Source organism: Cuculus canorus, chromosome 1 (genome assembly GCF_017976375.1).
Source record: "Cuculus canorus isolate bCucCan1 chromosome 1, bCucCan1.pri, whole genome shotgun sequence".
In the NCBI taxonomy this organism is placed as follows: Eukaryota; Metazoa; Chordata; class Aves; order Cuculiformes; family Cuculidae; genus Cuculus; species Cuculus canorus.
In genome coordinates, this window is record NC_071401.1 from 168,092,172 (window position 1) to 168,119,636 (window position 27,465).

A 27,465-nucleotide genomic window follows, 5' to 3' on the forward strand; every position below is an offset into this window, starting at 1 on the left:
CTTGCAGTACCCAGCAGGACAGACACAATTTGTGCAGTAACACATTCCTACACACTAGTATGTCACTGCCCATGAATGAGCTGTTATTCTAGAGCAACTGGGAAGATGTAACTTGGAGGAGAGAGAGCTAAAATGTCCAGAAGCCAAGGTCCCTGTCCCAGAAGGAAAAATTTTGCCTGTCCAGACTGATCCCATCTGAGATCTTTCCTCTCAGCCTGAGCTGTTCTGCCCTTCCATGTCTGGGCACAGCCCCCTCACAGCCTGGTCTGGCCCCAAGAATCATAGAATGATTTGGGTTAGAAGGGTTCTTTGTGGTCATCTTGTCCAACCACCAGGGACATCTTCAATTCAATCAGGTTACTCAGAGACTCATCCAACCTGACCTTGAATGTTTACAGGGACGAGGCATCTACAACCTCTCTGGGCAACCTGTGCCAGTGTTTCACCACCGCCACTGTAAAAAAATTTTTCCTTATATGTAGTCTGAATCTACCCTCTTTTAGTTTAAGACCATTACCTCTTGCCCAGCTGCTACAGGCGCTATTAAAAGGTCTGTACCCATCAACAAGAGGGGAATGATAGCATGACAATGGCCATGAAGGACAAGGAGAGAAACACGTCTGAAAAGTTTCCCTGCTGCCTTGCTCAACCTTAATCTTTTGTGTACTGAGTCATAGATTAAATGAAAGAACTATGTCTGGGACTTCCTGGTATAACTGCTGCCTCAGCTTCTGTATCAGACTGACTTACAACATCGAGTACAGACTGATTGCACTTAGCAAAGGAGAAATAGATCATGCAAAGGAAGAGCAGCAATCAGAGTGAGGCCAGGAAAAATCTTACAACTAGTTTTGTGTATACAATGAAAAAGGTTATGTTGCTCCTGTGCTGAAGTAATTGGGATGTGAATGACACCATCTAGGCAACGAATGGTAATGATCCACTTCTTAGTATTGGCAATACTTCCCAGCCTTGTGTTGAGACCTCTGGGAAACTGCTCCCCTCTATATTGACTGCCCTGCGGGTGAGAACAAGGAAGAAAAAGATGTTCATGGTAGCTTTTACTATTGACTTGGAATCAGTTTACCAGACATAAAATATAAGACAGCCAACTTACATAAACTGAGTAATACATAGGCAGATGTCTGTCATTGTCCACGTCCTGGAAGACCCATCTCATTGCTGGCAGCTGTGATGCAACAGTAGGAAGTGACACGGCCAAGCCAAGCAACTGGGATGTGCCTCAGCCAGGGCAGCATGCGCACCACTCCAGGAAATTCTGAGGAATTGCTCCAGAACTTGCGAATAATACTTCGGAATAACATTGTTTCTTCAGACAAAGGCACATTTGCCTTCAGAAAAACTTTCTTTGATGTTTCAGACACAAGTGTTATTTCTTCTAAGCCCAGGCATAACAGGACCGTTATTTGCATCATCACTGTGAAATAGCACGAATACCCGGGAAAGACACAGCAAAAAGTGTAAAGGGAGAGGAAAATAATATATAATGATACAATGATTCCAAATCTGTGCAGAGGCTGGTAACCAGAACTTGAAATGAATCATAAAACAAAGACAGGACTTTGAAGTGGTGAATGGGATCTGAAAAGGTAGTGGATTGTTAAGACACAATAGTATGATGTGGATAGAGTGAAAGTCAAAGAACATCTTGACACCATGTATAGCATGGAATATAGCTAATTTCTCTGTTTTCTTGGTCTGCTTCCTCACAAGTAAACTCCAGAAATTCTGCTAAAGCAAATAGCTCCAGGAAAATAATTTCCTGACACCTGAGCAAGAGTTCATTACTCAATCAATAGGTGAGAAAAATGGGGGAAAAAAATCCAACCGCAATATCCTCTCTGCAATAGGATGCTACTTATAAGAAGAACATTTTTAGAAATCTGAAATAAATAGGACAAAACAAATCGTTTTGCGTAGTTTGTAAGGGATTTTTGAAAGTTTATCTTAGAACAGTCTAACAAATACTCCTAAACACATGCCAACATGATGGCTTTTAATAATGAAAAGAAAAGCTAATTCAACTAATTTCTTATAGTGCAAAATCAAAACTGGCTAACAATTTATTATCTGGAGTTTTACTTCTATTGCTTCTCTTAATGTAAATTGCTGAGCTATTTAAAGATTCTACCTCACAGTCTTTAATGAGTCTAGTTCACAAACTCACATACATTTGCCCTACTAATTTAACACCTGATTTCAGAAAACAACCTAAAATCATTAACACTTTACTGCTTCTTTTTATTCCGTCTTTTTTCTAAATCAATACATACGTACAGGCAGTTCTGTGTGTGGCTGCCTAACGACCATATTTCAAATCTTTCACTATGGTGTTCATCTTAGCATGTTGACATTACTTTGGAAGTATGCATGATTTGACAATAGAAGATACTATGTCGTAACTTATTCCTAATAAACACATATATAAAAGCAATTTCATTGGCCAGGAGAATTTTTTTAAAATGCAAATTCTCAGTACAGAGGAAGGAACATGATGAAAAGAATTTGGATCAAAGAATCTAGATTTACCCTTCCACCATTTTCCCTTATGTAGCAGTAGTCTGGGGTCAAGTAATACCTCCTTTTAAGGGCTACTGTAAAGCATAAACCCGTGTGCTTTAAAACACACATGATCTCATACCATATCTAAAAGAAGGTTGAGGAGGTTCTTTCTGTTGTCCTTAATTATTTGTGCATAAATACATACCCCAAATTCTGCTTTTAAATACAGCTAAGTAATATCATACAAAAACATTTTAGAAGCTTAAACAGAATAAATAAAAGCAAGGCATTGTACCTAAGTTTGTTTTAAGGAAGATAGATAAACAGTGTCTTTGGCATTCAGTTAGGTTCAAGAATGGCAAACCTCTTGTTTATGATGCAAAGTACTAGGTTGATTTATTCAGCACAAATGACAACTGCAAGTTCAGCAAAGTCCTTCTTCATCAAAGACAAAGGATCATGATAAATTAAGAAAGCACCCCAGTCATACATAATGCAGTCTGTGCCCAACCCCCTGCCAGTCTCTCATACACAGGCAGTATTTCCAATTTTAGCCATATTCAATAATAAACACCTATTCTGTGTATCAATGACATAAGACAGCTGAGAACTTGTCCTAACTAATGAGTCTGGTCTCCATCAAAATGGATTATTTCAAATGTAATGAGAGAGGGCTCCGAAGTATTCTGACATTTAGACCCCATCTTCACATGTCTGCTAATCCTCTAAGCAATGGAGATTGCTTATCATAATAGCCAAGGCAGGTGCTCATTTCTGTTGCTCACACATGTCCTAGGACATCCGAAACATCCACAAAGGCTAGCAGATGAGGCACAGAGCCTGTAGGAGATCTGCCTCTTTCTGAAGCCCCAGCAGATTATCCCAGGGCACCTCCAAGGTACCAGACACTGGTTTGTGCAGGGAACTCGATCGAGTCTGTAGTCAACAGAGCCAGGAAAGTTAAAAAGCTACTTCTGTCACAAGCCAGGGGAGCTTAGTTCAGCTGTGTGAGACCCACATGTTCATGGGTTGGCAGCTGAAGCCTTTGTGGGATTCCCTACCATGGTAAAAACTCCAAAACTATGGTTAAGCATCCAATTTTAGCCTTAGATCTATGTTAGGCTGGGAAGAATCACTTTCTAGGCTCTTCTGGTGGCCTTGAGCCAATTTCTGTGACTGCAGAAGTAGCCTATACACCTGTCACAAATGCAGACAATTTTCCTGTAGGCAGTAAATTTAGTTTTGATCCTGACTTGAATCACATCCTTTAAAAGTGGCAAGGAACAGACACAGCAATCAAACTCTTCCATTGTCAGCAAGTCACTATTGTTAATACTTGAGAAAACAGAGACAATTAATTGATCATCCAGAGATTTAACTTGAGAGAGAAAGTAAATTTTGGTCTACGGTAGGAATCTGGAAACAATGCACCTCAGGGTTTTGGATTAGATATAAGTCTGGGGCAGAATTACGTATTTTAGGGGTAAAATATTTCCCCGTACCCATGTAAAACACTTATTTTCCATTCAGACGATTTGAGTTATATTTTTTACTACTGGGATATTATCCTAAGAATCAATATATCGAGTGTGTTGTCCTTTGTCTTTCCCCTCGGAGTCACTGCTCTTTGTATGGATGAAATACATGTTTACCGATCCTAAGAATAAGAGAAGGATTACATCTAACAATGCTTGGGACACTCAGTTAGCAAATGAAAGGCCTCATCTTCAGTTCCTGTGCGGTTTCAAGGGGAAAACAGCTTTGAATTTAACTCAGTAGACAGAGAGAAGAAACCGTGGTTTTGGTTCGATTTTTTAAAAGAAATGGGCACCAGATTTATAAATAACACAAATCAGTTTGATTGAAACTGCAGACAATACGTTATGAATGTGACTTATTCATCCTCACTGTGACCTGCTGTTTTTTTTTTCATTTGGCTTAGTTCAGTTACCATGAAAAAGCAGTTGAAGAAAAATTAGGAGAAAACTCAAATAAAATTCTGTACTGGCTGCTGAAAGCTGGGTATTCAACAGGGAGTATTATACATTAGTGAGATCTCCCATATAAAGGCTCAATTCACTCATGGTGTGAAGTATAAAACATATTTTTAAAAGTTCCTTTTAAGCCAGCAAGAAGGGGTATCTCATCAGCCTGGGGTAAAACATTTTGGAGAAAAACACTAAAAATACAGTAGAAGCATCCACTTTCCAGGTTATCTACAAGATTTATTTATGATTGATCTGGGAACTATTCAGCTTTTAAAGATAAGATCCTACTCAAATTAATGGAAATGCTTATCCTCTCAACATATCAACTCAATAGCCAGAGAATGTAGTGAGCTCTTTTTCTATAAATACACAGTGCAGTAAAATCATGGTAAGAAATTTGTAAAGCAAATGAAAACAGACCTATCTTTTGTGTGCAAGACCAATAGCTTAATTTAAGACATCACTGAACTATATGTTACTCACAAACAAGAGTTAGTCTCACACAAGGGAGAGCCTTCAAACGGAAAACTGTTCTCAGATTTCTATATTCAGCAGATGCCAATACATTTATCCTTCAATTGAGAAGTTTCAGAAGGAACTATTGGAAAGAACTGCAAAATATTTGCTTTCAGTGTCACCAAAAAATTACTTATTTCTTGCCTCCTTGTTTTCCTGGTTGAAGAATGAATATTGAGAATAGACACATGATATGTAGAGAAAGAGAGTAAAGATGAAGAGCAGCGCTTAGTGAAAATCGCAGAAACAGTTCTTAAATGAACAGCTCTTGAAATTATAGCAATATTGAGAAAGATGCACTCTACTTTATTTGTGATAAATATTTCCATTATTTACTTTGACAGATACTGAAAGGAAATGAAAAAGCAAATACTGTATGTATTGCAGACTACTTGACAGCAAAAAGAAATTTTGTAATTTTGGTTTGATGATGGGTGGGTCTTTTGAAAAAGTATGACTGGTCAAATTTCCCAAAAATGAACAAGAAACATTTACTAAAATACAGGTTTATATGCTACAAACCTCCTAGGCTCTGTCACCCAAGTCCCACTAGGTGTTAGGAGTTAGGAGTAATTTTCCTGGACACTACTGAATTATTCTTGGACTTTATTAGTCCCTGAGAAACATTTACATATGGACATATGATGCATTGAAGATGTGCATCTGTCATCGCAGAGTGTTCTTGCAAATGAGATTGTTCATTATGATGTCTTGTTGACAAAGGCTAGCAGCAGTTTGTAAGGGCTTTGTTCCCAGTTTTATCCTATTAGATTACAAATGATTTCTTTAACTGGAATCCTCTTTCTTTAATTGAACTTAATTGTGACAGCAGTTACTGCAATGATCTACAGATTTTTGCAAAGTTTAGGATACTGAATAAACATTTGGCTTTCTAGCCAAGAGTCCAAATGAAGCTAGTTTTACTGCAGAAAATTAAAAATCAGAAAAAAAAGAAATCCAGCCTTTGAAATAAGAAAGAAACAGTCAACATTTCAAGGTCAAGTGCATATGTGGGAAGCCCAGGAAGGTTCTGCTTTTCATGCCCCTTGGCCCTTTTTATAAAATTAATGTTTTGCATTTGCCCTCTCCTTTTGATGTCTTCCCCTCAATGTTTTGGCAGAAAGCAGGAAGTAGAGCAGTGGGTGAAAGCTCACACACACAGGGAAAACAAAGTTGAAACATTTTCCATGGTCGGAGGGGGGGGGGGGGGGCGGGAAGGGGAGTTGCACAAAGGACAGAGAAATGTTTAATTTAAAATGTGGTGAATTCAAAACCGGTTGTGCCCAACTCTAGGCGTAACCAAAACAGAGCAGGCACATTAAGTTCAGTTCCACTGAAAACACAGACCAAGCACAAAATGGAAAAGGGCAACACAGGATGGTGAGGGCTTCAAGTGATTCGAAGAGAAAATTCCACAGGAAAGTATTAGTGTGAACATAAGCCAGCTGTGTTATTTAACGATGCGAGGCAGGTCCTCTGTGTGTTCAACTTTTTATATGTTTTCTTGTAACGGTCAAGCATTCCATTTGGGCAATATTCACAGTTTGCAGAGCCACTGGTAAGGCTGAAGATTTTCAGTGTAAAGCCATTCAAGAAATGAGGTTCTCACTTTGCAATAAGCACAGCTGTTCTTTGTTTCTTGTTTGCTTGCACTGTAAGTCTCTGTTGCAGTTTCATGTTCTTTCAGTTTTGATAGATTCTGATTAACCACAAAATTTAAGAAATATGGGTGGAACTGAGATTCAACTCATTTTGATACTTCAAATCCCCTTGATGTTCAACAGGACTGCAGAAACTCCTGCAAGAGTCATCTTCTGAGTAAAAATACTGCCTCATGGCCCACAGATACTGTCCAGACTCCATCCTCCTCTCCCTTCCATTTACAACACCTAGCACGTACAAAGACCAGAAACCAGGCTCATCCTCCAGCTAGGATCACCTTCTCCAAAGACAAATCACTGGCTCTGATGGCATTGTCTTCAGTTTCCCTGCCACCTTCCCTATGCTGCCTGATAAAGAGAAAGGTTCAGCTGTAGAATGATAAACAAGTAAGAAAGCCAGGAAATCTAATAACCTGGGGCTGCTGGTCCTCCGCCTATAGTGAATTAGTGTTCACTGGAGCAAGACTCTTGCTTCAGTCATGATCTGTCTGCTTCCGACAGCTGGGGGGCTGTGATGCTGCAGCTCACCTTGGGGTGTTTAGACACACAGAAAAGTATTACATGCCCTCATTTAGGCTCAACTGTGAACATGGCACTATGTGTTCCACACCAAGTGGACACCATGGTAATCGTAGCCTGAGTAGAAACAAAACACTCTGTGAGGCTGCTAACCTGCTTTCTGTTACAACCTCTTGTTTTCAGGTGCTCGCATCTGCGACAAACAGCTGCCCATGGGTTTGAGTTTTCCCAAAGTCATTGTTCAAAAGGAAAGCAGTTACTTTCAAAACTAGGCACAAAAGCATTGCAGAATTATTATCCAAGAGGTGAGAGGAGTTGTAAATACCTCTTTCTCAGAATAAAAAATTTATCTGGTCTCCCTTTAAGTAATCCTATAGCTGAGTTGGCAGATGTTTGGCACTCAGTGTGTTTAGCTTATACATACTTAAAACCCTAAAGCTGTACCTCAGCTTAATATATATATATATGTATATTTTTAAAAGAAATATTTATGGGCTGTATACTGACAACAGTAAGAACATAGATACGAAGAGTTCTGATAAAGCAGCAGGCACAATACTCTGATAAGCATACTCCTGGTGTAGCTCCGCAGTCCATACCAGGACACAAACCAGCATTTGGCAGTGCCTGACAACACCAAAATCCAAGTCTGTGCATGTATTGGGTTGGGACTGCAGCAAAATTGGTAGAAATTAATATGCTGATTAAAGCCTGTGGAATGTTTTTAATTTTTTATGTATGTGATACTACGTGTGCCATCATTCTTATATGAGTCTTCAGGCACAAGCTGACGTGTTATAAGGCTCACACAGCTGGTTCAAGTTAGAAGGTCAGTTTGTGAACTGCAGAGGTTAATGGATAGGCACTCCACAGCTGAGGTAACCCCTGCCACAGAGATAGTAACCCCAAGCAAAATAGCGGGTAGGCACCCCCAAGGGTGGAGACATGCCCAAAGACTCCAGCAGGGTTTGCACTGTACACACCCACCCAAAAGAACAGTACAAAATATTGATCCAATTATTTTTAATTGAAACATCAAAATTCCTCTGACAACACAGTGGTGGAGATAAGAAAAGCAACAGAAAATAAATATGGGCCCTGAAGAGCTCTCAGTAGCTGGGAGGCACAAGGAAGACAGCTCATTCAGCTCCCAAGTCTGAAAAGGAATAGTTCAACCAATGTTCAGGAATAATTGTGTGTGTGTATATGCAGCATTATAACTTGACACATGAAACCTGCATTTTTCTCTTTAGTAACATGTAATCAACCTTCCACTCTAAAAGTCACAGGATGTTGTGTATGCGTGCCGGCAAAGAAGAGTAACTATTCATGCATGTAGGCTGGAGTATATGCATCCTGGAAACACTAAAGAATTGATGAGGGTCTAACAAGTTTAGGGAACTTTAACTGACCTAATTAGGTCATCTCCCCTTAGACACTCCTTTTTTATTTCTTTCCCAAAGAGACATCACCTTAGGCAAAGTTCTCTGATTAATACCTTCTTCCAACTTCAGAGATACAGAGATTGCATTTCCAGCTGAAAGCCTAAGTTACTAGGGAGGCTGGAACAGAAACTTGTTTCAGCCTGTGAATCACAGGACTATGTGCCATGAACCAAGCTCTGTTTTGATTTGGTACAGTGAAAAGAGATTCCTATCAGAGTGCTTCATATAAACATCAAAAAAAAAAAATCCGTTTCCAACCCCAAAGCAAGGAGCAGATATCATTTTCTATGAATCATTTAAGGGTTAAAAAAGTCAATAGAAATATTACAAAATGTTCAGTTCAGTTTAAAAATAACTACTAGCTATACATTAAGCAACCCTCCAAATACATGATAACTTCTGGGAATGTCAACCAAAGAGTGTACAGACTGTCTGGTAAAATGCCTCTGTGTCAAAAATAATGAGTGCGTTTGTTGAGCAAGGTCATGACAGTAGCTCAAAACTTGTGGACAGCAGCAGCATGCTGGATGTTGCTGAGTCTGCAATTTCATGGCAATACAAATATTAAGAGACTGGCCAAGTAGCACAGAATCAGTTTTTGTAACAGTACTGCAGGATATGTTCAACATCCTGATTTATTAGAAAATTCATCAACAGTTGAATTAGGATTTCCCCATTATAGCCTTTTGAAGTACAAATGTGAACAAAATTACACCACATTGCAAAACCAAAATGTTTTCTCCAAAGCTTTGCATATGATTTTGATTTAAAAATGCACAAGTCTGAGCACATTCGTTGGAACATTTGTTTGTTTTTCCAGCTGGAGATACACTTAGTCCAAGTACATCAAAAGATAAAGTAGCTTCACTAAAGTTTCTCCAGGGAAAGACTTAGTAATTCCAACTATTGAGAGAAGCTGGTAATTAACATGAGATGAGGTGTGTTTGGCAGCAGTAAAGTACCTTTCTGACCCACTATCATACCAGTATATCTCATAGTCATTGCTGAGCTATATTATTACAACAAACTTATGAAGAATAGCATTATTTTTTAGCACAGTGTGTGTTTTACATGTATAGGAGCCGATAAAAAGATCTCAAAAATTAGGATGGTGAAAACAATCAGCATCTTCTCATGGTTAATGTGATGTGCAGAAAAGAGCAGAATCTGCTCAATTGCTTATTGTGAACTATTGACCCAGCTGTGGCTGAAAAGCAGTAAAAATATCAGAAGACTTACACCTAGCCAGGAATCATGACAGGAGCATTTTCTAACATCTCCACACTTTGGCTGCTTGATTGTCTGGAAAAATCCAGAAGACTTTTTCAAGGAGGTGCAGAATTAAACAGTACTTTATCTATAAAATCATAGCTATAAAATTATTTAAAATGAAACAGTATACTTTAGGTAAATGTCACTTCTATTGTAAGCTTTTAAAGTTTCTGTCAAATCCTATTAGCTTCCATTCTATTTTATTTTTTCCACAGAAACCCCAGACACCAAACACAACTATTTCCATCAAGCATATGTTCCTGACATCATTACCGCAACATCACTGTCTCGCCCAAGCAGTAATTGTGACTAATATCTTATCTTTTCTTTCAGTTCCTCTCTCCACTGGCTGCTTGTTCTTAACCACCTAAGCTTATTTTATAAGGTTTTCACATGAACAGGTACCGTGATAAAACGTTTTGTGCAAGTGAAAATCTAAGTGCAGTATGCTTTGCCGTATGCTCTTAAACACGAGGTTCTGAAGGCTAGAGGGGTGGCAGGGAAGGGGTAAAGGACAAGTGAGAGACAGGAGGGAGTTTCTGTGTGCTGATGATAGAGCTGGTAGGGATGTCAGTCCTGCTCATGGGCCCTATGCTCACAGCAACAATGTACCATTGTCTATTCAGCTTGGACCACTTAGCTGACTAAGGAAAACTGCCAGACAAGATTTGTTGGTTTTGTTCTTCCAGCGTGCAGAGGATAGCTCTGCCTTTGGTGAACCACAAATAGTACCACCCAAGGACAATGGCAAGGAAACATGATATATAGGAATTAAAACCAGAATGCTTTAAGGATTTTAATTTGGGGCTGAGACAAGTTTCAGGAATATGAATTACCACTTAGTCAAGAGGGACTGGGGGAAAAAAAAAGAGCATTGGTTGAAACAAAAATGTCATTCTAACATTGCTATTAGTTTACAGGTTTGAAGTAGGGTTTTTTTCCCCCTTTTTAAAAGCTAAACATGAAAGTTCTTCTTCAAACAGTCAGCCATCTGGCCCTTACTGGATTTTAATGCAGCTCCTGAAATCTGATCTGAATTCATACAGGCAATAGCGTCCTTTGAAGTTAGCAAGCACATAAACACAAAAGCTTTATCAGTAGGGCCATTCATACAGCAGCAAGTGATTGTAGAGTAAATTCATCCAGCCACAACCTGTCCCAGCACAAAAACCGTTCCCAACAAAGCATCTAATTTTGAGTATGAGATCCCACTCCCTGAGCACACACAGTCTCCAGTTACTCATGTGATGTGTCCGGCACTAAATAGGAACAAGAGCGGGATTGACCCTATGACCTCTAGGACAAGCTGCAGGGCTGTTACCCAGGCATCTGTGGCCTGAGTCACTTGATTATACAGCAACAACAGAGCACTGAAGCTTTAAAAAGATCTAAAAACAAGGTTCTTGTTGTTCAATAGCTGTGTAGTGTCAGAGAGCCTGGCAGGGTCTACTTCACAAGATGGTGCAGGTCAAACTGATCTGTGGTCTGTAATTTTAGTCCTCTGCCCAGCACAACGTAGCAACAGCCTCTCCTAGCTGGCTTTTCTGAGAGACTTTCTTCCTACAACTTCCTTCCTACAGCCCAAAATAAGAGTTTCTATCAAAATTAACATAGATCAGAACATCTACATAATAATACAGGGCAATATAGAACAATATAGAATGTCAAGAAGTGTCCAGTTACTCTCTGGGGTGTTCTACACCACCAGGAAAATCTGCATGTTTCCCCTAAGTCAGCAGGATACTGTTTAGGCATCACTTAGCTCCATTTACCTCATCTCTAAGCTCCTGCTTAGCCTAAGGTTGTCACCTGCTGGACACATTGTCAGATGAAGCAGTTAGTTCAACATCCTTATTTCCATTCCCATCTCCATTTTTTCCAGCTATACCTCCATTTCTGGAGATGTCACCATGTAAAGAGTAGAGTCACAAATTCATTAAACCACAAAGCTGATCAGATATCTGCTTTCTGAGAACAATTTTTTTTCCTCATGGCCGGTCATGGCACAATTTACATGAAATTGTGGCAGCTCCAGAATCATATCATGTTGGGGTTTCATATAGCTTTCTTTCCATATGATTGTAATTCCTCTGCTATTGCAATATGAGTTTCTAACATGGCAGGTGTTCTTATATTTAGTTTTCTCCTGAAGATAATTGTCAGTAGGTGATAACTCATGATTCATTGTTGCTGTTCTGCAGTTTCACCTTATCCCATCTCAAATCACGGTCTGATTCAGCAATCTTTGTCTATGAAGCACTTCATTGTTTTGATATTATTTTCCAGTTACTTGAGGGGATACATTAAGAACTAAGTGGTTACTCATCTAAAGCTGTATTTCCTTCCTAATTCCCTAAACTCAATCTCAAGTCAGGCATGAACTATTCCTGAAAGCTTTGTATAGCTGCCTAAAATTGGATACACATGGCAATGCCTTAACAGTATCTCAGGAAACCGGAAACAGTTTAGGAAAACTCCAACATTTATTTTGTCTTTAGATAACAAACAAAATGATATTTTTTTTCAACAGATCAATAGTTCCTTTGACAACAAAAAGGTCTCTTCCATATTTAAACTATAGTTCTGTCATAGACAGCATGTAAATAATTTCCAGGCTCTCGTTGTAATTTAAAGCATTATAAAATACATCCATCTCTGCACATGGCTTTTTCCTATTATTAGATGATAATCATATGGCACATTAACATATTTTTCTGTTGCACATTGGGAATTACAAGATGCACTAAAAAGAAAGTCATGTTTAGGATTATCATGCAAGTGAAAAAAAGATCTGGGAATACACTGACCTGGGTAGGGTTTTTCTATGAAAAACACGGTCTTAATGACATCTCATGTGATAATTTATCTGGCACTTGAAGATGATTTATATACTTGACATGGTCAAAATATAACTCAGGAGTTTCTCCAAGGCACTTCAATATGTTTATCTGCTGAAATCAAGCCTCTTTAAATTTTGTATTCAGTTCACAGTTGAAAAGAAATTAAGCTCTGTATCCATAGAAAAGGCTTACAGGACCATTTTGGCAAAAAAACAGAAGAGGCTTGTAGATATTTTTAGCTAAAGTAGAGCTCTTACCAAAACAAGTAAACATGAAAGTGACATTTTCACATCCAAGGATTTAGGCCCCAAGCAAAAAACTTACCTATTTGTTGTTGAGATTTGTTTTGGAGCGGGTTTTTTGCAATAGTTGTTTCAGAGCAATGCACCAATATTATCCTCTGAGTTGTATAGAGACAAGTTATTTTTTTGCCGTTCCTTATTTCCCCTATCTGGAAATTCTTGAACACACTACTTCAGTTTCTTAAAATCTACCCACTGAAGAACTGCACCCCACACTGACTAGATATCTTTGCACAACAGAGCTTTGATGTTGCCAATTCGAGCATCTGGATTAGGCAGAAGTGTTCCCATATTCTGCCTCAAAGAACTGTTGTGCTCCTTCCTGCCTGCTGGGGCAAGTATGAAGTACTGCGTTCAGCTTCATGGTAATCTACTTGTACTCTATAGTCTGTTGATTTTTACCTTAATTTTGCTATAGAGAATGTACAATTTTGGTTGCTTAGGTTTACTACAACCAATCTGGTTCTTTACAGAGCTGCTCAGAGCCTCAAGTCATGCTCTTCCACTATTTTTATACTGATCAAGTTTTCTCTTTAGACCATTAAAGACTAGCTGCATTTTCTACTGAAACAAGTCAAGTGCCTAAGCCAGTCAAAGAGGGACCTGAGGAACATGTGCTCCCCGAGGAGATGCTGAATGTAAAAGTCCTCAGCTTGGTTTCTCTCATAGCACCTGGTATATCATCATACCCTCCTGGTATATCAGCATACTCACCTGGTATATTAGCATGTGAAAATATTTAATATCAGCCGCTTGAAAAAAATCTTTTCCTCTATAGGTATTTGTTTAAGTATTAGGTCCTATAAACGAGCAGCTGTTTCCATCTTCTCCCAGTTGTCTTTTCATTGAAGATACACCAGTAAATTTCAGACACTGATGGAGTACACGTCACATGGATAAACATTTCTCCTTCTACTCTCTATTCCCTAACAATTACTTAACTATACAAAGAATTGCTTTTAAGGACTGGCACTTATGGAGCCTAGTGACCCTGCTCTTACCTCCCAGATGTTATTCATTAGCTGATACTCTTAAAATATCACTCTCGCTACAGTACTTTGTAAATTTTCTTCTTAGCAAAAGCCAGCCCTTACCCATATTCCCCACAAGATCTTGACTTTACTCATCATTCAATACAGTCCACTCTGTTCGGAAGGAGTAATGTGAAATTATCTTCTCCTCCCACTAAGGACTGGTTTGAGTGAGAGAAAAAGCTGAAGTTCAGACTGAGAGACCCATGGATGCTTCTGAGCTGTCAACTGCAGCAAAATACCAACTTTGTTTTAGGTGAAGTCCAAATGTGTGCCTGGCTGTTCCCTCCCTCCTCCATTGCCTGCGCTCTGGTTGCACAGGAAGACAACCTGGCCACACTTGCTGATCCAGTGTATCTGTGTGATATTGCCTTAAGGAAGACAGACGCTCCTGAATTAGGGATGCAAGAGAACTAGAATATTGACTGTATGGCTCTCCTTCTCCCAAAGGACATGTCTTCCCCCAGAAATGTGACTTCACAGCTACTCATGTACAGTTCTGTTCCTGCTGGCTACAGCTGATCTTGAGGTGCACTGAGGCAGGAGGGAGAGCTGTCTGCCAGCCCCACAGCCCATGTTCCAGTGGCAGCAGCCTTTCACCCCTGTTTTCCATAAAAAACTGGGACATAACATACTTCTGCTCAGAATGAGAGTCCTGGCTCTTTTTTCACTTTCAGTAACATTATAGAGAGCCAGAGTCCAAGCTGTGGATTTGCAGCAAATGGGCCAGCGACTTCTGTGGGGGATGCAAGATAGTTTATGTTATTTCTGGATTTTGACAGAAGGCTCAGCTGTTATACAATTGCAGCATGAGAAAGGTCCCTGTGTGAGCCAAGGCTTCAGGACGGTATCATAACAAACACAGAAACAGATAGCGATTATGGCACATTAAGGCATTTTCTTCACTGCTGCACGAAACATGTACACTTTGGAATGGTGAAAATCAATTGTTACAAGATTAGAAACAGGAGAGCTGCCCATGGAGCTGGCTGAGCCATCATCACACAAGAGATGGGGAGGAGGAACAATCACCATTCCTTTTTCCAGTTAGGAGGAGGACTTTGTATTCAGCGTGCTTTCCTGATCATTTATAAAAGCTTTGTGTAAACAGAACCTGCAGATTTTATGATAACCTCAACCAAAAATTACTTTTTCCTTTTCTGCATTTGTATCAAAGAGGTATGCACTTCCCTGGGCAATTCATGTTACCAAGAAATAAAAGCTGTTTATTTGGTATGTAATACTTTCCAAACAAGTAATAACCATCAACTTCAGACACGGTCCTGGCCAGTGGCATATGACAAATTCTTCTCTTCTACTTTGAAATTCTTCTGTATTTCTGCGAATTTCCAAAGGCAGGCCCAAATAATGTTAGACAGTGAAGCCAGGTACAAAGTTTTCTTCTTGGAGATAATTCAAATTGGGCCTTATTGTTGCAAGTTGTCCTAGTTTAGCCCTTAGCCTGCTAAAAAAATAAGCAGCCACTCCCTCAGCTCCCCCTAGTCAGGGAGAAGAATCAGAAAAGGAAAGAAAGACCCATGGGTTGAAACAAAAACAGTTTCAATAAATCAATAATAAAAGAATAATGATAATACTATTGCTACTAATAAAATACCCCAAACTAAACTCAGCTCATTCCAATTAGTGATCGTAGAAGCCCCAGCAGTGAACACTAGATGGCAAACATGGTAAGCACAGCAGTTCTAGTGGGCCCAGAGGTCAGAGACAGCGCAGAGAGGTCAATGAAGATGGAAGTCAAACTCAGAGCACATAGAAACTAGACACTGAGGAGGGCCAAAAGCAAGAGACTGTCCAGAGCAGAGAGGCCAAGGAAAAACACAGCTGTGCCTGGAAAACTTACTGCCTTATTTTGAGTGTGTTGTTTATGGTATGGAATACTTCCTTTTGCCAGTTTTGGTCAGTTGTTCTGGTTCTGCTCCTCCCAGCTTAATACACCTGCTTACCTGTAAAACATAAGATAATGAGAAAGGTCCTTGGTTCCCCTAACAATGACTATAAACATCGGTATTTTTCAGCATCCTTCTCATACCAAAATCTGGAGAAAGAGCAATTGCTGAGAAGAAAATTAATTCTATTCCAGCCAAACATACTCATTACCTAGTAACAACTGCAAACAGTAGGTGTTACGAACATTATTCTCACATTGAAGGTAAATTGTTTCAGCTGCTAAGAAATGCAGCAACTTCGAAGAAAATTGACTTTAAATCAGCTGAAACTAGGACATATGTATTGTTGCCCATTCCTTTGTTTCAGTCTCCAGGCAAGGGCATGGCCAAAGCTCGGTCACTCCAGTAGCTCTTCAGAAAATGCCATAAACAAAACACTTGCAAGACTTGGCCCATAATGTTGGCAAAAAAAAAAAGCGGAAGCGAAAGCAGACAACTGCCACTATTCCATCTGCTTTGTCTTTCCCTCTGGTGAGTGTTTATGGGGTGTTTGCATACATGCATATTTGCTAGTGTGGACAGTTAGAGGCCAGCTAACTGTTCCCCAGACAGGGGAACACAGCCAGCTGCTTTCACATGGGCTGCTGGAATGTCCATGCCAGAAGAACTTCCCCAAAGCAAGAGGGCAGGAGAACGCAGAAAGCCCCCGATTTGGGCACCTGCTTCCTGGGGCTTCAGCCTGCCTATGAACGGGGCCAGACTCACAGGGAAGTTTTCCAATCCTGTAAACTGTGGACTTTGTTTCCTGTTGTTCATTGTCCAGCAGTGCCCAGGAGCAGGACAGCCTCACGGAAGGCAGGCTCATGTGTAAACGTTACACTAGCAATTAGTTGTGAGGTAGATTGACATCAAATACAAACACCTCGATTCCTCACCATGTATCATTAGGGGCTTAACACCATTAGTTCTTATGAAGCAGGACTCAACAGTCCAGCCTGAAACTGCCTACCAAGGAAAGTGTCTCAGTATTGCACTTGGGAGATGCCTATCTGTGGATTCCTGGGAATGCAGGAACAATGCCTTGCTCTGACACCGGACTCACTCTCACCAACCAACTCTCACCAAAACTGTGGGATGTTTTGAGGGTAACAGCGTAACACAGCAGAAGGCAGCACTTGTTTCTTCCCTATCAGAGAACATTAGATCCATGACAAAATGGCTGGTTGTCTATTTGGGTCATTGCAGTCAGGTTTCTCTTGTAAGCACTCTTTCCTCTAGAAGGAGGACACTAACTCACTGACCTAATTGGAGAGTCCTATCAACAGGTTTTCCTGAAAAACTGATTGGAAGATATCTGTCACAATCCTTTCACCAGGATTCAAAGGTGAGGGCTAAGGGCGGGCTGAATCAGCTGTGCCATAAACCAATGCAGATCTCTTATGTGGTAGAGAAGACTGCGAGGAAAATTTTACAAGAGTGACTGGACCTTCTGAACTGAACAGTCAAAACACAAACGTGCTCAGTTGTATTAAAATGAAAAAGCCTCTGAATCTCATGTAAGAGCTGTTATAGCTGCTACTGACAATATGGACATGAGATTTTGGTCAACACGTTTAGCGATTTATCATTAGACACCTGGTAAATGACCTGCAAGAGTGCCTTAGATTTCAGAGTCAAGTGTGTAGACCCAAGAATTTATTTACATTCTGCAAAATCAGTTCTGACAAACAATGTGATTCTTGTGACTGAAACCAAAACAAAGTATTTCAAAGATTTTTTGAATGCTCTAATGTTGCCAATATGCCATGTAACTTCATTTTTGAGATAATATTGATCTTTTGGTCTATCACTTATGGTGTTAGAAATGGAATTTTTAACATGATGGAAAAGCTTTGGTGTTGACTTCCCTTCTGACTAAAAATCTAGTCAATACCTATTTCAAGAAAATCCTGAACAAATGACAATCAGCTGTGCTTGATACCTATTACCACTAATAATCAAAACTGTCTATTCTTCTAGATAAGTGCAAATAGTATGAGAATCAGAAATAGCAATGAAGAGGTAGCTCAAAAAAAGCTGTGTTTAAATGCAAAACCAGAATAACTCCAAGCATTCCATGATCCTGCAACAGAGTAACACATCCCAAATTTTGGCCAGCTTTGGATTCCAGCTTTTTAGAATATTTGAATATGTTACATCCAAGTGTAACATAATCATTTTGACCCTCTGATTTCACATTTTCCCCAGTGGCTGTGCTCTCTTTTCCTCTTCATAAGGATATATTTTCAGACTCCTTTGTGAAGTTATCAGTAGGACTTGCTCATTTCAATACTCTTTAAGGTGAACTAATTTCCCTTCTTATGTCCGCTCAACACAGTTGTATTTTTTTTCTAAATGAAGCAGAGCCCTAGGTAGTATTTGTGGTATTATAGTATTCTTCCGAGAAGGTGCGGACCCATTAAGTTTATACGGCTTGTGTTTCCTCACATTAGCGTGCTACTGTGTTGCTACAATCACAGTTTCTCCACCTCTTTTTTGCCCCTTACATTTATATTGGAGATGGTTCAAATTTCTACAAGGAGGTGTTCTTCAGTGTTCCTTTGAAGGCCTTCACTAAGTATACAGACTGTGAATGGTGCATTTCCAGTTGTGTAGCCTGTTTCGGTGGGAGCGTGGTTAGAGTATTTCCATCATTACAAGAAAGTTTCTGTCTCTGATTTCCATCAACAATGGTCATGATGCATCTGAGTTGTGGATGTATCTGCCTTGTGTTTCAGCGTGTTTTACAGATCATCACTTTTTTTGATGTCTGATTAGCTGGACATGCATGACAAGTAGATATGGGTGCTTAAATAAGGTACTTTAAAAAATTTAGGTTGAGTCAACATCTTGGATTCAGCCAGTTGCCTAGCTCCTTGCATGTGCTGATTTTTCTTACTCTACCCCAAGCAAACTGTATTACAACAGACATACTTACTCCACCATACACGAATCTATTTAGTTCACATGCAGTTCTAGAGTATGAGAGATATCGTTTGAGTTCATTTTGAGTTTTTCACAATTTTTTTCATGATCGATCTTTTCTTTAATAACGATGGCCAGAGAACACTGATCACCTCTGAACAACTGAAATAATGTGTGTTGAACATATCACAGCCCACAGGACCAATGACTCAAGAACATATTCCCTCACATGGCTATGTAAATATTCACTAAACTGTATCTTTTCCCATTCCTCTACCAAAAAAAAAAAAAAAAAAAAGAAATAAAATAATAAGCAGGTATTCCTACACTGCACTAATTGCAGTAGCAGAAAGAAATCAGTGTGTTGGATGCCTTCAGAGATCTGGTCTGAAAAAAAACCCTAACAGATTAATTGATGCTTCCTATTAAGCATACTGAATGTTTAATTGTTTCTTTGCCAAGTGCTTATACTAAGTGTAATTTACCTGTTTTGTTATGATCTTGGGTTTGCCAGATTATAGTTTTATTTTTTCAGTCTAAACCTAATGTTCTGTAATCCAAGGACCTATGTTAAGATGAAAAGATGCACAGAATAGGTATCATTACAACTTCTCTTCACATTCTTCATCTCCAGTTCATCAAAAGCTGACAAAAAGATAAGCCTTGTTTTTGTTTCAGCAAACTAGCAAACTAATTGCCAAATATTTATGATCTATATTAATACAAATATTTACGATATATAGTCTTAGCCTGGAAGGTTCTCTGTTCATGGTTGATTTACAGAGCATAGTTAATGTCTAATAATTTCACTGTGCCTTTTGCCAGGGTATGAATAATTCATGACCCCTCTTTAAAAAAAACAAGAACAGGTTGATTCATGATCTTGATCCATAGCCAGAATTATGAAAAGCACATGAATATTGGAACAGTTCACTGTTTGGAAAGAAGGGAGTAAGATCAGGCTTCATGTTCTATCTGGATTATTCACATCAGCATCTAGAGCTTATATGGTAAGAACTATGCTGAGTAAGAGGTGAAAAGAATATGCAACTTATTACTTGCAAAACACTGCCAAAACTTGACCATTTAAGCATTTCATCAGTCTTGTGGCCTGGCCACAGTTTGTGTTCATGGTACCATTGCTCAGGCATTGACTATGGACTTAACTTAGTTACCGAGTCAGAAAAGTCTTAAGAGACACGTCTAGAGGTAAGTTTATTGCTCACATTGCACCCTCTACTGTCTAAATCCTGTAACAGCTCTGGACAAAGTCTAACTCCTTGATCTGCGTTACAGTGGACAGCAAGCAACACAAGGGAAAAATACCAAAGCAAAGGAATAGACCATGTAGGTAACAAGCAGATCTGGATGAGAAGGTCTGAAATGAGGGACTACTTTTCATCGAATGGCTGACTGATGAATTTTTAAGTCCAAATCTTTAATCCTGACTGTATTAGAATTCTGAGTTCAATGGGAGAGCCTCTTTAACGAAGTCAGCAGGAAACTGCCCGTAGAAAGTAGGCCACAGGATTAGGAAGCCCATCTGCCTTCCATCACCATTAGATATATTTGAGGTTCAGCTATTAAAAGTCCATCAAAGTGTCAAAGCAGCTCTGTGGAGTGCGAGGGTCATAGCTGTCCTTAATTAGACATGGCATCTCCCTGACTATATCAGGGAAAAAAAAAAAAAAAAAAGCGCTGCCAGGTTAGGAAGATGGATATAAGCACTGGAATGAGCTGGAGAGTCACCAGTTTACCTTAGGTTACAACCCAGCCAGGAGCACTTTGTGATATGTTATTGCCCCACACGGTCCTGTTAATCATCCTGTCAACGTGTCAACTAGCTGCTCTCACGCTTTCCTATGTGCCACCACAGCATGCTACTGAATATGGCTCCCATCCTAAAAAACTCAGCCTGCTTCTAAATTCCTACACAAAATGTGTTACTGATGAACCAAGAGACAGAGGACTTCCCACTTATTCAAATCCAGTTTACCTGGCAGACCCCAAAAAGGAATACAGACAGTGATACTAAAATTTGGACCCTGATCTCAAGCATCTGAATAGCTAGACAATACAGAGAGAAATCCATCTCTAGAGAGGAAAGTCTGCCCACACCCAATGAGATATCTATGACAGGTGGGATGGCTCATCCTTGCTGGTATCTGTTACTCTTTATTAATTATAGACAGAGATTAGATAATACGTTTAGACTAGATGCTTAATTTTTAAGCAGTTCACCTGGAGAATTTATCCTACCCATAAATCTCTGCCTTGCAAGGCTCACAATCCAGAGGGACATATTAGCACGTGCATGCCATAAAGAGAAAAGGCATCCAAAAAAATGGAAGAAAAACCAGATGTGTATACAATTATGTAATTTACATGTGTAGATGATAAAATATGAGAGGGATTAAGTCCACAGCAATAATGGTAATTAATGAGCATCATAAGACCAAGAGATATTTCAAGCTTTACTTCAACTTAAAGAAGGAAAAAGTCATCCCCAAAGGTTCTTATCATCTCGCTTTGATTATTATATATATGGCACCATTCTATACACCAAAAGAGAAAAGCAGATATTTACTGGAGTGGGAGAACATGACTTTCAATTTCAATCTCCAGGCAGCATTACAGAGAACTCAGCACTCCCACCACTTCCAGGGCAGTGCTGAGGAGATCAGAAGACAGTGGGTGGCAGCCTACATAATTCTGTTTGTGACTGTGCTCTCAGAGTCAGATTTTCACAAGAAAGGGCTTAAAACAGGAGCTGATTCAGGCTTTCTTTTATTGCAGGCCGACATAGTAAATAACACCAAAACTTTGACCCTTGGAAACCAAGCAAATGGGCAAATCTGTCACTGTTCTTTCAAAATACGTATCAGGAGAGCTGTTAGTTTTGCACCACACTCTGCTGTTGCACAGGGATACTGTGGTCATAGAGACCAGTGATGGAACAATTTCCTTCAGCTGCACTTGGAAGGAGAAGACATTAGATACCAGGTCTTCATTAAAGCTTGGGACACCAGTGTCCATTACACCACAAGGAGCAGATTATCCCACTTTCTTTTTAAAACTCTTGATATGATCTGCTTTCCTTTTAAGCATTTACTGTCAGGGGATGGGATATGTGGAAGTATTATAACAGACAGGCAAGGAGTGGATGTTTTGGATGGTTGTCATCTGAGATTTTTTTAAAACAAAGATTTGTTTCTCAAGAGACTGACCAAGAGGCTTTAAAAATCAGCCTGCACAAAGCACCAGACAGTGTGGAGCAGGAGAACAACTCTACTGTGCTTGGATTTGACAAGTAACCTTTTCCCTCTTTGACTTCTGTTATTCTAGAATGGTTATCTACTACTCCCAGAATACTGTCCTTGGCAGAGAGTGAAACACAAGCAACACATGGATGTACTTGCTTATAATTGTAACACAGGGTAGGAATGAAAACTCAGAGGGTAGATCAGGCAGAACTCACTGCAAAAAACATCCTCTCCTCTCATATTAACCTCTGCTTCAAGGCATTTTGCACCAACCTCAGCCTATTTTCATTGTTTGTGAGTGCTGAATGTGTTAAAGATAAGGGAGAGTTCACAGTCAGTTAAAGGTATCTGAAGCATTTTCTTTCCAGTTGGAAAAAGGTTAGACTTTGATTTAGAAACAGCTATGTAGATTTCTTGTTTTGGTAAAAGATTCTAAATGTGGCTACAAATGGCTCTTCTTTAGAAGGATTAATGCCAGTTAAAATGTAGTGCGAATAGATGTTTGACAGGAAAGTCATGAATTGCAAACATTTGAATAAAATACAAGTGTGCATGTAATCTGTTCACTTAGGTACCACAACATCTATTGCAAATTGACATTAAAAAAAAACCAACAATCTAAAAGAGAATGCAGTTTATGTGTGTGAATAGGATGTTGATCATGCCTTTCCCAGGAAAATACAGAGTCATAGAATTGCTTGGTTGGAAAAGACCTCTAAGATCACAGAGTCCAATCATAAACGTATGCCACACATGTGCCTTATCTTTTATAAGTTGCTTCAAGATAGTCATGAAACCAAATTTGTCAGCTATCCTGACAGGAATCACCTTAAGATAAGGCATTGTTTGCCTGCATGTATTGCAATGGCATCTCCTGTCTGAGCTTGTGCAGATTATATAGTCTCGGAGCCCCACTAATACCCACTACAGGATCAGAAGGGATTTGTGCATAGTCAGAATCTGTGAACAAACAGGGACATTTGTGGATGTTTGGGGATGGGCTCAGGAACACACCTGACAGCTGAGGCACAACAGGTAAATCCAAAGAAGGCCACAGCAAAATTCAGAGTTTAAAACCTAGCCATCTCACTTCATGAAAAGGACACATATCTACATTGGTTTGACCAGGGCTGAGGATATATATCCTGCATTAGGAAGGGCTCTATATCAGGGAATCAAGCTGCTTTTTTCTGTAGTGAAAACTAAACAAGTTAAGTAAGTCCTTTCATCACAAAGCATGAAAATAAATTATTCCCCTCAAACTGCATTGCATAGTCAATCAGCACAGCGGAGCCCAGACACAAAAAACAAGTGTTTCAGTAGAGCGAAGTGACAGGGCCAACAGCAGATGCATTACTTGGCACTGATTGCTGCAAATTTTGTAAGCAGCAGGGACGAACCTGTTTTACCAAAGATTAAGTTTACACAAAAGCATCACGTTCAGCGTTGAGAAAGAGGCTCATCTATTGTCTTGGCAAGCAGCACCAAAGATACAGTACCTTGGAGACAAAACTTGAGGCTAGTTGGAAACGCTCTTGCCAACCTGAAAAGACAAAGAGGCAGCACAATGGTAGCTAGTGTAGAAACAGCTGGGCATGGTGGTACCAGGCTGTGCCTTTCAACCCATGTTATCAACATTTATTCATATAACCAGTGTGTCGTGAAGAAGCACCTGTCATTTTCCATTTGGTCACAGAGACATGAATAGGGACCGGTGTCAAAGGAGGCAGGTTGGGGGCTTTAATTTGTTTTCTTTTAATACTCAACAATATTGGGAAGGTTATAGTTAAATGGTAAGACTGGCCATGTGCAAATTTATATCACAGTAGTGACTTATTGCTGACATTTGAGAAAAGCCAAGAAGACTCAAGGAGATTTTGGAAAAATACAGGCTATCATCAACACAACTTGTAAGAAACAAGGCTTAGAACTTCACGTTCATGCCAAATTCAAGCGCAGGAAATTGTGGCTGTTGGCCAGTTCCAATGTACATCATCCATAATGTGGGTAATAGTCAATCCCATTCAGTTCAAAATTTCATCCCATGGAAAAGCTGGCATCTAGCATCAAATTCTTCACCTATTTTAATCTCCTTTTTCAGTATTTATGGCAGAAACCCACTTCTGCAGCTGTATTGAGAAAAACAAATCAGCTATAAAATGTTCCATTGCATGAATTACGTGCAAGTTTCAAGCTAATGAAAAAATGTCAATAATTCAGAAAAAAATCTGGATGCCTCTACTCCAAGTTATATGAGAAAAAAATGCTTTAGTCTTTCTTTCCCCTGTGTGTATGCCCCTCAAAAAAAAAAATCTAAGAGAGTCCTCTTAATGTCAGTGGTTGAAAAGCCATTAAAATGGCAGGTGGCATTTTCTATAACTTTTTGTTGTTGTTTAAAAAACAATGCTTGGGCACTTGCTATTTTTACAATCGCAGCAATTTGTAACCTTTTAAATACGCTTCCTTGGACTTTCTCCTGCAAGGAAATCAGGAGCTGTAAATGATCCAAGGATAATAACTCATTACAGCAGAGGCTGGCTGCTGGGGAAGTGAATAGATGGACTGTCAAGAACTTGCTCATTTTCCAGAAGACCTGTGGTGAAATGAAGCTATGTCCATGAACCATATTAGCACTGTGGGATCAGTACTATCAAACAGCAAACACATGAGGTGGAATTTCTGACCCATTCTTGGTTTGACTCATTTTTTTTCAGATGCAGTGCGTTCAACAGTCATCCAAGCTTTCATCCCCTAGAGCAGTATCTTCTACATCCTGCACTCCGGGGAAGCTGCTTCACTGTGCTGCTGCTCAATTTTTGAGCCACATTGCACAGCAATTACAATCAGAGTAAAACAGGATTTGTGTCAGCAGCTTGTGAGCATGCAAGGAGTTGATCTCCTCATGCAAAAAGCTAACAGACAGATTTCTGTGCAAGGACCTCTTTCCTACTACAGAGCTTAACAGAGACTACGAAGGCAGAGGAAGCTGTCTTACACATAGAAGACCAGACGTTTTTCGCTAGTGCTCGGTAGTTGTAGGGTTTCTTAAAAGGTGTGGAGGGCTGGGGCACCTCTCCTATGAAGACAGGCTGAGAGTTGGGGTTGTTCAGACTGGAGAAGAGGAGGCTTTAACAGCCTTCCAGTACCTAAAGGGAGCCTACAGTAAATCTGGAGATGGACTTTTGACAAGGGTATGTAGTGATAGGACAATGGGCATTAGCTTTAAATTGAAAGAGGGTAGATTTAGATTAGTTATACGGAAGAAATTCCTCACTATGAGGGTGGTGAGGCACTGACACAGGTTGCCGAGGGAAGTCATGGATGCCCCATTCCCAGAGGTGTTCAAGGCCAGGTTGTAAGGTGTTCTGACCAGCCTGGTGTAGTGGAAGGTGTCCCTGCTGAAAGTAGGGGACAGTGGAAATAGATGATCTTTAAGGCCCCTTCAACCGAATCCATTCTGTGATTCTACAATTGTGTTGAAACAGCCCTCTTTCAACCTAATGCACCAGCCAAAATCTTCCCGTATTAGACTCTGTAAGATGATCTTGCTACAGGTGAAAGGCATTCGTGTGTCAGGAAAATCACAGAGGCTGAAGAGAGGATAAGAATATAGATTTTCTTTTAACATTTCTTTACAAAAGTTGGTTTCATTCTTTTCTCTCAAATATTTTTTCCAAGAACAATTTTTTTCCTTTTCAGTGACCTATTCACTTGAGATGGCTAATAGCTACATCTAACTGGATTTTTTTCTCGCAGTCATTACTGGAAAGTTTCTGTTTCCTCTTGAAGGATTGCCTATTTCTTCCAATTTTCCAAGACCATTTCACACTGATCAACAGCAGGAAAAAAACATGAAAAGGCAGAGGTATCTTTCTAACATTTTAAGGCAAATGAGATTAATTGCAAGTTTTTACATAATGTAAAAATTTTTCAGCCACACTTAAGGAAATAATACATAAAGTTTGATAAAGTAACAATATTCTCATACATCTACTTAATATTTTGTTTTCCTTGTTGAGGTCAGTAAATATGCATAAATACAAACACTTGCTGCTATTCCGCCTTCTTTCCTTCGCTGGTCCATATCCAATATTATCAATTCCATGCATTTTTCAACCAAACTGCTCAAAGCTTTTCATAAAAGCATTAAAAATCCTTATCCTTATTTTACAGACAGTGCCACAGAGGCAATGTGATTTTTGCAATATTACTGCGCAATCTGTTGCGGAGTCAAGAGCAGAACCCACACTTCTTTAATCCCATCTCTTTCCCAGTCATTTTTTTCACCATGAAATGGGAAGACAGTGATGAAGTATGGACCTTCAACAAATAAATCAAAGATGACCTAACCCACACTCTGTGCATAATAGATCTTCTCCTACAGATCCCAAGAAGAAAAAGGCAAAGGTGAGTTAACTTTGTTAAATGGGGAAAAAAAAATGCCTCTGAGCATCATGATGCTGAGCTTTATGTACAGTTGCATATACAAAGGCTGATGTCAGAGGTGGCTGCCCAAGGCTAATTAGAATTGGAGGCATTTATAATTATGGCATTCTCTAATTATAAAAAGGATAGCACTTCCCCTTATGCACAAATGCATGGTTAATTGTTCAATGATGATGAGAAGGAAATGAAAGAAAAGTACTACGACTATTTAATGAGGTTTCTAAAAACATATTATTTAAAGTGTATTTGAGTGCAATTAAGTCTTGTTAAATTCCCTTGTCCCTGTGCTTTTCATACTAGGGAAGCATGTGGCTGCGGCCTTGGGCAGAGCATTTGCTGTGATGGAGGCTCTGTGGTGACCTAAAATCTTTGCCCAGGTAAAGGCAGGTGATGAGAAGCTGTGGATTGCTGTCTTTATGTAAAGATCAATGCTATCATCATGCTATCTAAGTCAAACAGGAATGAAGAAGAGGGGTGCCTGCATGTAAGGCTGTTGAGTCCCGGTGAGATTTTTTCCATCTTGACAGAGAAGTTATGCCTCTTTGAGAAAATGACCAGCAGGAATAGTCCAGTGTCTGAGGTTCATGCAACTGCCACACTGGAAGAGTTTCTGTGCCTTCCAGCAAACGCAGGAGCACCGCAATCCAGAACCCTTGGTCTCGTCAGCAGGGAAAGTCCATTTATCAGAAATACACAACCTCACATATTGCCTGGTGCTCTCAAAGCAGCCAGTATATTGTTTCTTGTTTCATAATAAGATGTTAGCTAAGGGCTCATCTGCCTACCTG

At 39.6% G+C, this 27,465-nt stretch overlaps 1 protein-coding gene across 1 annotated transcript in view; it reads right to left on the reverse strand.

Annotated features, from left to right (window-relative positions):
* Positions 1 to 15,932: 15,932 nt before the first annotated feature.
* The window catches only part of EEA1 (early endosome antigen 1), a 138,741-nt gene continuing 127,208 nt past the window's right edge, over positions 15,933 to 27,465 (reverse strand). Inside the window, exon 32 of the transcript XR_008452446.1 lies at positions 15,933 to 16,061. The gene's annotated coding sequence lies outside the window, so the exon portion shown is untranslated. The remainder of the gene's footprint in view (positions 16,062 to 27,465) is intronic.